This window comes from Hyperolius riggenbachi, chromosome 9 (assembly GCF_040937935.1).
Source record: "Hyperolius riggenbachi isolate aHypRig1 chromosome 9, aHypRig1.pri, whole genome shotgun sequence".
Lineage (NCBI taxonomy): Eukaryota > Metazoa > Chordata > Amphibia > Anura > Hyperoliidae > Hyperolius > Hyperolius riggenbachi.
Window position 1 is genome coordinate 120,204,501 of NC_090654.1, and position 13,781 is coordinate 120,218,281.

Below are 13,781 nucleotides of genomic sequence, written 5' to 3' on the forward strand. Positions count from 1 at the left end.
AAAACATTTGATTTTCCGGTTTATTCAACCAAAACAATTAAGTCGAATGAAAGTCGAAAAAAATCTTTTTTTTTCGATCAGGAAAAACAAACGTTTATCACGTTTTTTTCAATAAAAATCCGATCGGATATGTTGGAAAAATCTTTATATTCGATCTAATGGAAAAATTATCGAGTAAAAAAAAAATTAAAAAAAATTGTACCATGTATGGGCACCATTAGTGTTAAAGGAAGTCAAGGTTAGGCATCAGAACTACTAATTTGAAAAAAAATAACTTCTGTACTTCTATAATAAGCAGCCTGAAATTACACAAGGTGAAAACACTTTTCACTTCTCAGCTCTTTCTGGTGATACTGAGAGGTGGCAATTTATTAAACCTAACAGGTAAGTAATTCCCAATCTGTCATATCATGTCATGGTTATGTGGCTTGATGCAGGCTATAAACTTGCTGGCTGATCAGCTGATTATGATGACAGGAGGGGCACCCATTAGCCACATCCAAAAAGGCTTCTTTGTCAACTCTCCGCCGGCCGCATCCGCCTGGAAAAATGCTTGTCTAATGTATTGCAATGGGATGGTGCACACCGGCGGTTTGAGGTTTTTGTCAAGCCGCAAACGCGCCTCCTGCTGCGCGTTTGCGGTTTGCTAAAAAACCTCAAACCGCCGGTGTGCACCACACATTGAAATACAATAGCCAAGCGTTTTCACTGGCTGATGCGGCTGGTGGATCGCATACAAAATCCGCTTGGTGTGCACCCGGCCAAATATCTGCTCTCTGCTCCCAAAACCGCTAGCGTTTTGACGATCTGCTAGCGGTTTTGGTGTGCACTGGGCCATAGGAAGTTCATCAGGCTGTCACAGCAGTGTTAAAGTAGGCAAACTCAAACATGAGAAGTTTCAGCAGAATTCATCTTCTGTATTTTGAAACTCCGGGCTGAGACACACCAGAAAAGCTCCCCAAACACTAGAGGTTTCAAAAGCTCTTCCCAATGTAATACTATTGTTTTTTTTTTACAAAACCTCATCGCTCCAGTGTGCATAGACACATAGGATAACATTAGCAGGAGGTTTCAAAAACTCAAAACGCTCAGAAAACTCCTCTGGTGTGCACCAGGCCTCAATGCTTGCCACCTGCTTAGGTTCCCGAAAGTTCTTTCCACTAAAGCTTACAAACTCCCATCTTGCAGCTGTTTTTGTCTTTTTGCACTCTTGCAGTAGCCAGAAAGCTAATGTTCACAGTGATGTTGATGTCTAAGCAATACTTGGGTATCAAATTTTGGGTGGATGTAATCTTGACGTATACTAAGAAGTGGACTTCAAGTGGACCTGAGGGTAAAAACGCAGAGTCCTACTGATTACCTATTCCATGCTGCAGACACAAATAAATACAATAGTCTAAGTGGTCTTTTACACTGGGGCAGTGCGGTGCGGTATTTTTACCGCACCCCACCGCAGCAGGGCAATGAAAGTATATGAAAGCTTTTAAACCGACGCATCTCGATGCAACAGAAGACGATGGAAGTGACATTTTCACCACATCCCCAACACTAGGACAAATCTACCTTACCGCGCGGTTTTGCGACGACATGCGGCAGACCAGAAGTCATGTAAGTCTATGGCGACACGTGTGTGTGTAAAACTGCCGCAAGTTTTACTCGTCGCGTATGCGCAGAAGTGTTAGCAATATGCTTCTATGCATGTGATCGCTTCTGCCACAGAAAGTGAGCATCGCTACCTGCTTGGCCTGCTGACAGATGGGGATTACCGCATACTAACACTGTAATTCCTGAAGGCCTGTCTTTGATGGTATGGTCCTGTCCACCGCCGCCGCCAATCATCAGTGTGAAACCAGCCTAAAGGATACCTGTAACCGCCGAGGGAAAAAAAAAACATGCTCACTTAAGAAGAGGGAAGACTCTGGATCCCTAGAGCCTCCCCGGTCCTCTTTTGCATCCACACATTCCCATAGCTCCCATCTGTCCCTCTTTGGGAACCCAGTCTTTCTGTCAGTCTTTTTCCTCATTTGTCCCTCTTTTAGGACTGATGTACAGTAAATAAATGTATTTTCTACTGAAAAAATGTGTTTCATTGACGCTAAACATTATTCCCATCCTTTAAATGAATATATTTTTTATTTTCAAATGTTAATATGAAGAAAAATGAAGCAGGATAGAAAGGACCAGTGAGTTTTGAATTAGAGAACGACATATTTCTCTTATGACATCTTTACAGCTTTGCTAGGTTCATGTACACTCTGTGTCCTTCTCTGCAGTTTGTCATGACCTTGCCCACTTTTAGCCAAAGCTCAGTGCACTCTGCAAAATTGCTTCTTCATTGATACCCAAGAGTCCTCCATATGTTTTTGGGAACTTAGCATTGCCCCTGGTACCCATAAACACAGAGCCGGATCATTCACAAGGCAAACCTAGTAGGTTGCCTAGGGCCTGGAGAGAGTCTAGGGGCCCGGTGAATTTTTGCCCCCAACAAATGTTACTAAAAGATCCAGGTGACCAGGGCTGGGCCAATGCAGAGGCAAGAGAGGCTCCAGCCTCAGGGTGCAACTCTCTTAGCTATCATTCCCCTATTATATTAGAAGCAGAGAGAAAAAATAAAAGGGGATACATGGCAGTGACTGCAAACCATATAACTGGAGATTAAGGAGCTAGAGGGGAGGGGGTTTGGGGGCCCTGGGGCGCCTCTTAGTCTAATAGCAATCAGTGTGTGACGGCTGTAGTGGGAGGGATGGGGGGCGCACTTTGGTGTCTCAGCCTTGGGTGCCGGAGGACCTTGTCTCGGGTCTGCAGGTGACCATCAGCAATGGGCGGAAACTGCTATCTTGCCTAGGGCCCCACTTCATCTTTAGTTCATTTCTGCATAAACATGAACATCACTGTGAGACTGGGGCAATGGGTGTCTGCCTCAGATATGAAAATGCCTTGTTGTGGCTCCATAGAGTTTATTAAACGTCCTAAGGGCTTGGTCAGCCAGTTGCAATGAATAGTCTGATGTGTACTAATCTTTGGGACTCAAAAGCAGAAAAAAATAGCAATTAAATGCTTTTCTTTAAAGATGATATAATGCACAGAGGCTTACTGTTTTCATCCTTTTAAAAAGTACATTTGGGCCACAAAAAAATCCCCCGTGGATCATAATTTATGGTTGTGAGTCAAAAGTGAAATGTAAAAGGCTTGTATTATCAGGGTGATAGTAGTGCGAGGGGAGGATGGTTGTGTTTTGTGTTGTATGAAAATGCAGTTTCGCTGCCTCAGCAGTGTGGTTTAAATTGGAGATTAACCTTGCGACCCGCGCAGTGTGAAATCACTTACAGATGGATCTCTGCTCCCTCTGACAGCCCTCTCCCTTGGCTTGTTGGGAAGGCTTGGAACTCTGCAGTGCGGTATACAAGAATTGGTGGTGCTGAAAATGGTTTTCTTGCGTGTGCAGCTGCAGCTGTGACATGTTCAGTGATTTATCTAATATAGGAGTGTTCTCAGTGTAGACAGCAGAGTTTAACTCAGGAAAATGCTCACCAGTTCAGTTTAATCAGAGTAAAACAAGTAAACGGAACAGGGCAGATCATGTTTTTCAGTTTTTTTGACCTTACTATGAATTGTTTTTTTTAAGATTTTTATACGCACAGTGTCAGGAATATAGCAGCTAGTTATGATGCTGATGATGTTAAGGATAATACAGGAACATATTTCTGTCCTTTTTCTGTCTACTGGGTACTACCCGAGATGTGTATTGTGCTTGGGAGTAATTGGTCACCTGGCCAGAGTAAACTGATGGCTAATGTGAGTCTGCATGTAGATTTACTCTGCATTCATGGTCCAGCAGGGGGAAGCTACCTTTGTCTGCTTCTAATTAGGAAACACTTAATCAGACAGTTGCTTTGAAGCTTGTACAGGTGGTCGGACCCTTTCGTCTTAATACTGTCTCAGATTTGTCACCTAGACTGGCAGACCACACCAGCCTGAGCCAGCCCAGGAGTTTACATATGACAGCCTCAATCAAAAGGTCTTTGATGTGTGTGCAGAAATACACTTTTACATGTAAACGTTAGATCTCTGGGAATTAAATTATGTCTGAAAGTTAAAGTTAATTAAAACCAGTTCCTCCCCTTCCCAAGGAAGTTGCAGCCTCCAGGCGTATATCCCAGTATAAAAAGCAGGGCCAGATACCTAAAAATTGTCTTCTCTTGAGGGTAGCACATCGCCAGAGCTGATCCCGATCGAAATCGGTAAATCCGTGTGCCTCTACGGTTGGACATTTGCGTTGGTAAAAAAGTTCACTTTACCTTTATTTTCCTTTTATTTTTTGCAAAGTTATCTTGTGTGTATCATTGTATTTTCCCTTTATTTTTGTAAATCTTTTATATATAATTTTTTCTGCATTGTTCCACTTTTTTCCCTGGAATATTAAATCGTTATTTAATAAGTTTGACTTCTGCTGTACTAAGCTAACACTCATAGCCTAGAAGAGACTGAAGTGTAACTGTGTATAAGCCCATGTCTGATTGTACGTTTGAGCAACCCTACCGTATGAGATTGTAATTGCATTGTGTGTATGAGGCACTTTTGCGCTCGACGGCAGAGTGGCTAACAGTATCGTTTGGAACGACTGTTAGTGGTTTTGCTGCACAACAGTGTAACTTGCATTACAAATCAGTGCCTGATTGTGCCGTGTTACTGTACAACTGTACTGTGTGTGCGTGGCGTTCCCGTATTCAGCCTAGAGCGCAAAGCTGACCCGAATACGAAAACACAGATTGCGCGCTGAGCACTCGACAGCCGAGTGGACCTGTCTAGCAGCAGCTAGTGGTGGCAGTAAGGAGCGTTTGAGGGGTCCCAGCCTTGTTTGTAGCTTGAATAAGGCTGCTCCCCGCTTGATCTGGTCAAACCCACAGTCGGGAACCGTATATGCAGGCGTGCCGTGGGCCAGTTCCTGACACACAGCACTGGGACTCAACTGCTCCTTATGCTGAATCCTGAAATGATTCCTCCAGTCAGATCACTTTCCGCAATGCCTATTGTTTCCTGCAGGTACTTCAAAGGTATATTCAGCAGCTCAAAGCCACTTGTGCATCCCCCTTTCCCTAGAGTAGTACAAATCTCAACTGGAAGCACAGCCACAGGTCTGTACAGCAAAATTGGTGTTCAAAAGATCATTGTGCACAATAGATCACTAACTAGAGCAGCTGAGGAGTCTTTTGAAGATGTTCCATATCCAAGTTGCCCAGCACAGTGACAGATGATGATAGTATATGATGATGTTTGATGTTTATACAGAAAATAGCAGAGGATACATAAGTGTCACGTGACACAGTGGAACCAGATTTAGTTGACAACATTGTTGTCAGATTAGTCATAAACAAGGCTCAAGATTTTGGAATTTTGTAAACAGTCTGGAAATGTATTTTGTTGTTTTTTACTGTGGCCTGTTAATTGAACAAATAGAATAGATTTTTATAGAATATAATTTTCCCAGGACAGGTCAATAACATGCATGCCTATCTTCTGAGAGTCCAAGTGAACAGGGCTTGGTAGAATACATTGAAAGCAGCAGTGTAACAACAGATCCCTGGGCCCCCAAACAAGATGATCATGGAGTCACCTGCAATCCACCCCCCCTCACATGCACACACACCCCGCAGCCATCACCCCCTCCATCGTGCAGAATAAACGCAGCGGTGAAGTGTGATATTTGTTCCATGGCTGGTTGAGGTCTCCTCTTCCGCCTACCAATGACTCACACTGTGCTGCATATCTGGATTCCACGCATGACATGCATCGGGAGTCAGAGGATCACAGCATAGAGTGTGTGGTTGCCGGAAGAAAGAGGAGAGCCAACACAATGCTGAAACAGACTTATTAAACTGCTCCCTGTGCTATTTTGCATGGTGAGAGGGAGGAGGAGCAAGCCTACACAGGGCCGTATTTACCATAAGGCACTGTAGGCACGTGTCTACAGGCGCCTGTTGATAGAAAGGTGGCTCACTCTGCTCCTCAAGCACCTCCCAATCCTCCTTCCCTATACAGAGTCCTGAGCGGAGTGTAAATGAGACAATACTCACCCAACTATCAGCATTCCACTGATGAAATCTCCCTTCAATCAGAGGAAGCTTAATCAGAATCAGAATCTTTATTATCGCCAAGCAGGACTGGGTCGTGCCGGAAATTGGTCTTGGCACGTACAGGGTACTGATACAGGATATAGATACAGATACAGGACAAGTCAAACAGTTAGAAAGGAACAGAGCATTTACCAGATGCAGAGAAAGACAATGTAGCATAGTTACAACACAAAAGACACCCAAGAAACTCCCAAAAAAGTCAGCTTGAGCTAAGGTGCCATCTATCCACGTGCAGAGTGCCTCAGTGCAGACATGGTGTTGTGGTGTGGGGATGGGCAGTTATGTGGAGAGAGTTCAGATGGTTGTCAGCCGAGGGAAAGAAACTGTTTTTATGCCTTGAGGTTTTGGTGAAGATGGACCAGAACCGGAGCCTCCGGCTTGAGGGGAGCTGACTAAAGAAGCGATGGCCTGGGTGTGAGGGATCGTTGGTGATCTTTAATGCTCTGGAGTGGTAAAGGAGGTCCAGTGAGGGAAGGGATCTCCCGATGATCCTCTCCGCTGATCTGATGACCCTCTGCAGTTTGAGTCTGTCGCTGGCAGAGGAGCTGGCGTATCAAACCAGGATGGAAGAGCATAGGACAGATTCGATTGTAGCGGAGTAGAAGTTTGTCAGAAGTTTTTGGGCCATACCAAACTTTTTTAGTTGGCGGAGAAAGAAAAGTCTCTGTTGGGCTTTCCTCTGTGTGGAGGCAGTGTTGGCCTTTCACCTCAGGTCATTGAAGATGGTTGTGCCCAGAAGGCGGACGCTGAGGACTCTTTCCACCTCCTTGCCATTGATGCAGATTGGGGGCGGGGTGGAGGCGCATCTCCTAAAATCAGCAATCATCTCCACAGTTTTCGCTGTGTTTAGGACCAATTCGGACGCAGCCTTGTGGGGCTCCTGTGTTGGTGATCCTAGGTTGTGAGGAGATAGTGCCCAGCCTAACGACCTGGGACCTGTTGGAGAGGAAGTCCGTGATCCACAGGCATAGGGTGGAGTGGACTCCTATCGAGGCAAGATTGTCTTGCAGTATTTTGGGACTGATGGTATTGAATGCTGAGCTGAAGTCCAGTAGGAGAATCCTAGCGTAGGAGTCTGGTCTGTCCAGGTGATCATAGACGAGCTCCAAGCAGATGTTAATGGCATCGTCAGTGGACCTGTTCGCTCTGTGGAGTGCTTAAGGAGGGGGAGCACCATGCCTTTAAAAGTTTTCATGATCACGGATGTAAGTGCCACGGGCCTGAAGTTGTTGAGGTCGAGGATTCCCTGCTTTTTGGGGACAGGGATAATGGTGGACCTCTTGAAGCACGCGGGTACTTTGCCTCCCTGGAGGGACGTCGTGAAGATGGAAGAGAGGGTGGGAGCAAGCTGACGAGCGCAAGTTTTCAGGCAGGCTGGTGACACTCCGTCCGGACCAGAGGCTTTCCTAGCATTTAGTCTTAGCAAGAGTTTCAGCACATCCGCCCCTCTTACTGACGGTGGGGGCGAGTTTGGGCCCAGGGCGTCAATGTCAGAGGATTGAGCAGGCGGCTGTGGGAGTCCTGCAGGTGTTGGCTGGTTCTCAAATCTGCAGTAGAAGTCGCTGAGACTCTCTGCAAGCTCATTGCTGGGTGTAGCATGCTGAGGGGGGGCTTGTAGTTGGTGGCAGCCTTAAGCCCTTTCTATACAGCTCGTGAGTCGTTTGAGGAGAGGTTCTGTTCCAGCTTTTCCGCGTAGTACTTCTTCGCGGACCTCAGTTCCCTGTTCAGGTTGTTTCTTGCCCTCTTGTAGTCCTCCTGGTTGCCGGACTTGTGTGCAGCTTCTTTGCTGCGTCGCAGTTGTCGTAGTCTTTTTGAGAACCACGGTTTATCGTTTGGATATACAGTAGTTTGAAGGATTTTGTAGGGATTCAGGAGTTCTCGCAGAAGCCAATGTACGAGGATACGTTGTCTGCCCACTCGTCCAGGTTAGGCGATTCCAGAGCCTTTCAGTCTGTGCAGTCAAAACAGGCCTGAAGTTGTAGTTTAGCCTCACTTGACCACACTTTGAAGGATTTGGTGACAGGTTTTCAGGCGCCTTTTGTAAGTAGGTATCAGGTGGATGATGCAGTGGTCAGATCAGCCTAGTGCTGCCCACGGTGTCGCTTTGTATGCATCTTTCAGGACCGTGTAGCAATGGTCGAGGGTGTTGGCATTCCTGGTGGGGCAGGTGATGTGCTGATGGAAGCAGGGCAGCTCATTACGGAGGTTGGCCTTGTTGAAATCCCCCAAGATAATGAACATCGAGTCCGGGAGGGCCATCTCCCACTGCATGATGGTATCACTGAGATCATGCAGGGCAGCATTTACCTCTGCATCAGGAGGGATATACACACCCACGAGGATGTAGGACGAGAACTCCCTAGGCGAGTAGATTGGCCTGCAATTGATGAGGAGGAGTTCAAGTTCTGGTGTGCATTTTTTGGCCAGTACAGAGGTGTTTGGGCACCAGATGGAGCTGATGTAGAAGCAGATGCTGCCCCCTTTCTTTTTCACAGAGAGGGTGCTGTCATGGTCTGCTCGGATGAGGCTGAAGCCTGGGAGCTGGAGGGCACTCTCAGGGATGTCATCGTGAAGCCACATTTCGGTAAAGCAAAAGACTGGGGTGTTGTTTCCGAGTTCCCTCTTGTCGCTGAGGAGTCTTAGTTTATCTATCTTGTTAGGGAGGGAGCGGACGTTTGCTAGGAGGACCGCGGGGATGGATGACCACAGGCCTCTTCTCTTCAGCCTCGTCCGAACACCTGATCGACAGCCCCTGCGGCGATGGTTAGTGCAAGGCCAGGACATAGAAGCTGTGATTTCTTGGACGTGGTTATAAAACAGAGTTGGTCAGGAGCCTGTCCTCCGGATGTAGGGCTGGGATATGTTCCCATTTGAGTAGCTGTGCTCTGGAGTAGGTGGTACGAGGGGGGTGGAGTAGCGTTGGAGGCATGGATGGTAGCCCAGCACAGTGCGACATGGAATGATCACCAGTAGTAGTATTAGTGCGCACAGAAGTGTGCTAACAGGCCATCTGCAGTGTTGACATAGATGTAAAAACAACATGTGCAATAACAGTCCATCCGCCATGTGACACAGATGTAAGAGGCATGTGCAATAACAGTCTATTTGCAGGGTGACACAGATGTAAGAGGCGTGTGCAATAACAGTCCATCAGCAGTGTGACTCAGATGTAATGGGCCTGTGCAATAAACAGTCCATCAGCAGTGCGACACAGATGCAAAAAGCATGTGCAATAACTCAGTAATAATACTGAGGGTACCTCTGGCTGCCTAACACTAAGGGGCACCTGTAGCTACCTATGATGGGCAAAGTAAGTAAGGGAGAGGTGACAACTGGGACAGCCAGCACTCTTGCAGTGCAGTTTCGTGGGGGTTTGTAGATTCATTGAGGGCGAAGTCTAGGGTGCCAGGACATCTGTGCCTCTAGGCTCCAGTGACGTAAAGCCGGGCCTGGGCCTACATAGCCTCCGGGCCCCCTTTGCGGGAGTCACAGGGGCTACCTCTACCACCTCTGGCCTGACCTATATTTTGACTTACCCGTGGAAAGGCTACATCAGCCCCTTCACTAACCTGTTGTCCATGAGCTTTTCCTCTCACTAATTGTTACCCTCAACCACTTAGTATCCTGCCCCACCCATTTCTTTCTTGCTGGCTTGGCATCAGTCCATACACCAAGTCATTCATTCTTTGTAAAGACATCACCCGATCCAGTTGGTTGTGGCTGGATCAAAAAGCGATTCTGTGCGTCTAAGGAGCACGCGATTGTAGCTGTCTTTTTTGTGGCAGCATTGCAAATGGGTGAGCAGCTGTAATATCAGGGAAGCTGAAGATTGTGGTCTAGTGGATTTGGGTTCATCATAAGTAGAAGCATGAGAGCATGCATGTTTCAGGATGTTAGCAGGGGGATCGTTTTTCAAATAGTTTCACAATATGCGTATATGATACTTTACGTTTTAGGTATTTGGAAATTAATGATGGTCACGTCTAGGAGAACTCATGGAGAAGCATGTAAACAGTTTGGTCAGGTGATAGCTATGTAAGTCTCTGATTTGCTAGTCATGATCATGTGCTAAAGCAGGATTTGATCACAGCAAATCAGAGCTTTGCAAATCTATCAGCTGATCAAACAAATCACATGCTTCTCCATGAGTTCTCCTAGACAAGATGATCACTATTGTAGATTACTATGTATAAGTGGATCGTGGAACTACAGTTGAGATTGCATGCCAGAGCGCAAGCTGCACTATTTGGACTTTTTGATTTTCGCTCACTGTACAGGTGTTGCCCATCTTCCAGAAGCGACTCTGTGCAGGAGAATACCATGTTAATTTTTATGGGGTGATCACAATTAAATTGCCCGCTGGAAAACAACTGCTTAGTTGGGCTTTCCAAACTTGCAGGTCTGTAAATCAATCTCTGTTTATATAGAAAGATGGTGATCTAATTTACGTTACATAACAACTACCATTTTATGTCCATAACATGCTTTAGACAAGGGACGTGTTGTGTTTTTGCTATAAAGTCTCCATAAAGTCCTCAGTTACACATAGTCCAGTGTGAAATTGAATGTTTCAGAGCATAGTTGCTGTTTAGGGTATGTACTGAGATTTGATTATAGGGCTGTGGAAATCACCATGTGCTGGTCTCATTGTCCACTGTTTCAAGTCCTGTAGTGTTTTTTTTTTAAAGCTTTCTAATACACTTCAACCATGGGGGTTATATTTTCATAAGTCTTCAATTAAAATTTTACTTGGGTGATAAATATTCCCTCATTGGGGCTTTATGTATGAGAATTTCTTGGACAAGTATTACTTCAGCTTTCCCTACCTGATTTCTGAGCATAGATAAAAACAGCCACCCTCATCTCCAAAAATAGAAAAACCTAGTTACATACACAAATGAGAATCTGATGCAGGAATCACCCTGGATGAGGAAGAACATGTCTCTATTACTTCCAGGATGAACAAAGCTAGTTATACAGTACAAATAAGGTGGTTCCAACCCCCAAACAGGTTTCAAGGTTTCATAAATTCTCTACAGACTGGACATTAAGATGCTTTTGTGGATGTACATGCACAGTCAATCTCTGCCATATTTGCTGGAAATACCCTGAAGTTAAAAAGGTCTGGATTGGAGTGCACCAGTTGTTGAGCACAACTTCTCAGAACAATATTGCAAAAATACTTATCTGAAGCCTTATAGAGACAGCCTCCAGATTGTTCAAGTTATCAGAACAGGTTAATAATCCACATATTCACAGCAGCAAAATAAGATCCCTCCTGCTTCTAGTAAAGCAAAAAATAGGCTGGGCCTTATACTTGGACAAGATCCACAACATATAACTCACTAAAAGTGAACCAATTTAATAAGGCATTGTCATGCTTTCTGAATGCTTACTATCTGCAAGACTTGCAGGAGGCTTACAAATTACTTAACCCATATGCCTATGCAGGAGGTTGGGGATCTTTGGTTGCCTTATCCCTTTCCCTGAAGCTTGCTTCTACACCGGACTCTACTTGGCCCTCTCTCACTTGGCTTTTAATCCATAATTTTGAGTGTTGCCTTTTTCCTCTCTATTTTCCTCCTCTTCTCTCTTACTTTTCTTAGTTTGAAGCTCTAGTTTATTTCCTCTGGGGAATACTTTTGCACGTATTTATCAAAAAGGGACAACTGGTTGGATACTTACCTATGTAGATGGAAGGCTCTGGATCCCATAATGCTTTTCCTCGGTCCATGTCCTCAGTCCACCGCTGTCCCTGTTAAAATTCTGCACCTTCTGGACTCCTCAGAAGGCTGCAGAAGCACTTGTGTATCCTAGTGCTTCCACAGACAGGCGCATCAGTACTAACCTTGTGCAGTACGGAACCACTTGTCTTCAGAGGTATTCAGCGACACAAGTACTTCTAAAGCCTTCAAGAGTACTCCTCGAAGGCGAATACAACCATTTTGTCAAATCACTGCAGTGGGGGGACAGTGGTTGACCAAGGGCATGGAGAAAGGCGCAGGGAGACTGTATGCGACCCTGAGCCCCTTCTCTGCATAGGCCAGTACTTTTTTTTTATAGCTCTGTTTCAGTATTGCGATAAAAACAGCCACCCTACAACCATCCTGACAGCAAAATGCCTAGTGGGTGCTTGTTCACTCATAACTGCAGGTGGTTATTCCAGACTTGCGGTGCCCCCTGCTTTATTGCACCTAATTACTGTACTTCTGCAGGATTATGGATCTTCAAAGTAAAGCCTTTTTAGAACTTCTCCTATGCCTTGAAAAGTCTTATCTGCCCTGAAAGGATCCCAAATTCAGCATTCACTCACATAAAATAGGTTTTAAAAAAAAAGTACTAAATGAGTCACTTTGTAATTTAATGTTATTAAAATGAATCTTTTCATTTCAACTTCTTACCCCATGTGCAATGGCTTAATGGCCCTGTAAGCTCAGGCGGCATTTTTTCCAACCTTTAATTCAGCATATTTTCATGCTCTGTCTCCAAACTTTGCACTTCCCAGTAATTCCTTAGTCCAGTAGACAAGGTGGGAGTATGAAATAGATATTATTATAGGGCAGAGACCTCCCCTAGTTTTTCCTGTTTCTGTTTTATTTTATTAAATGTACAGTACAGTCTCGGGGAACAGCTGATGCCGAATAAGTGTGCTTTTTGGTTACTTGAGTCTCAAAAATACTGTTAAAAATAAGCCTAGCTAGTACAGTACTATCCCCTACTCTATATACATATCATTCACTCTGTATTAAATGTTAAAATACTGTAATTGAAAGTATATTAACTTTGGGGGAACTGTGTAAGCCTGTCTTTAAGCACAGTAGAGCCCACAAACAGCCTAAGAAGTTGGCCTTCACCACTGTGAGTACTGCTGGCGATTTAGGCTGGTTGGTTGAGACTTCTAGTTAGTTGAGTTCCTGATAACCTGGACTCTACTACCAGTATTGGTAATGTTTTTAAGTACACATTAATTGTATTTACAATATTTGTACTTGTATTGCTGTTTGTCGTGATTGTACAATGTGTTGAACTACTTGTGTATCTCTGCTTCCCACTATTGTCTGATTTGTACTACGTACAGTGCTACAGAATGTGTTAGCACTATATTAATAAAAAAACAATAATATTAATAATAGGGAAAGCTAAAGCAGGCCATCCACTAGTTTACGTTGCCCAACAGATATATCCCTCTCAGATCATTATCTGATCAGGGAGGGATCTATCTGATCAAATCCCTCCACGCAATCCACACACATTTTGAATAGATTTCAGCATTAAATCTATTGAAAATCTGTGTGAACTCTCTGTTGGGCCCACAGGTCTCCAAGTGTTAGCTCACACCTGTCCACTGGGAGTCTTCTATCCACCACCGGGTTCTCCTTCCTGTCTTTTCTTTCCTGGGAGCTGTGTCATGTGATAAAACTGGAGACAAAACACTAAAGGCACCAAGGACCACTATAGACCTCTAGCGTTTGATATCTAGCACTTGTGATGTGACACAGGCCCATGGGACAGCAAAGACAGGAGTGAGTGCCCGAAGGTGGAAAGAAGATATGCAGTGGACAGGTGAGTGTAAGTTGGTGCTGTGTAGCTGCTTCAGTCGAATCGAACGCCACCAGCGATGCACTCCTGACCTGCCACCGATCGAGC

At 45.0% G+C, this 13,781-nt stretch overlaps 1 protein-coding gene across 2 annotated transcripts in view; it reads left to right on the forward strand.

Annotated features, from left to right (window-relative positions):
- BMF (Bcl2 modifying factor) overlaps window positions 1-13,781 on the forward strand; it is a 127,337-nt gene that overhangs the window by 110,393 nt on the left and 3,163 nt on the right. The window lies entirely within an intron of this gene.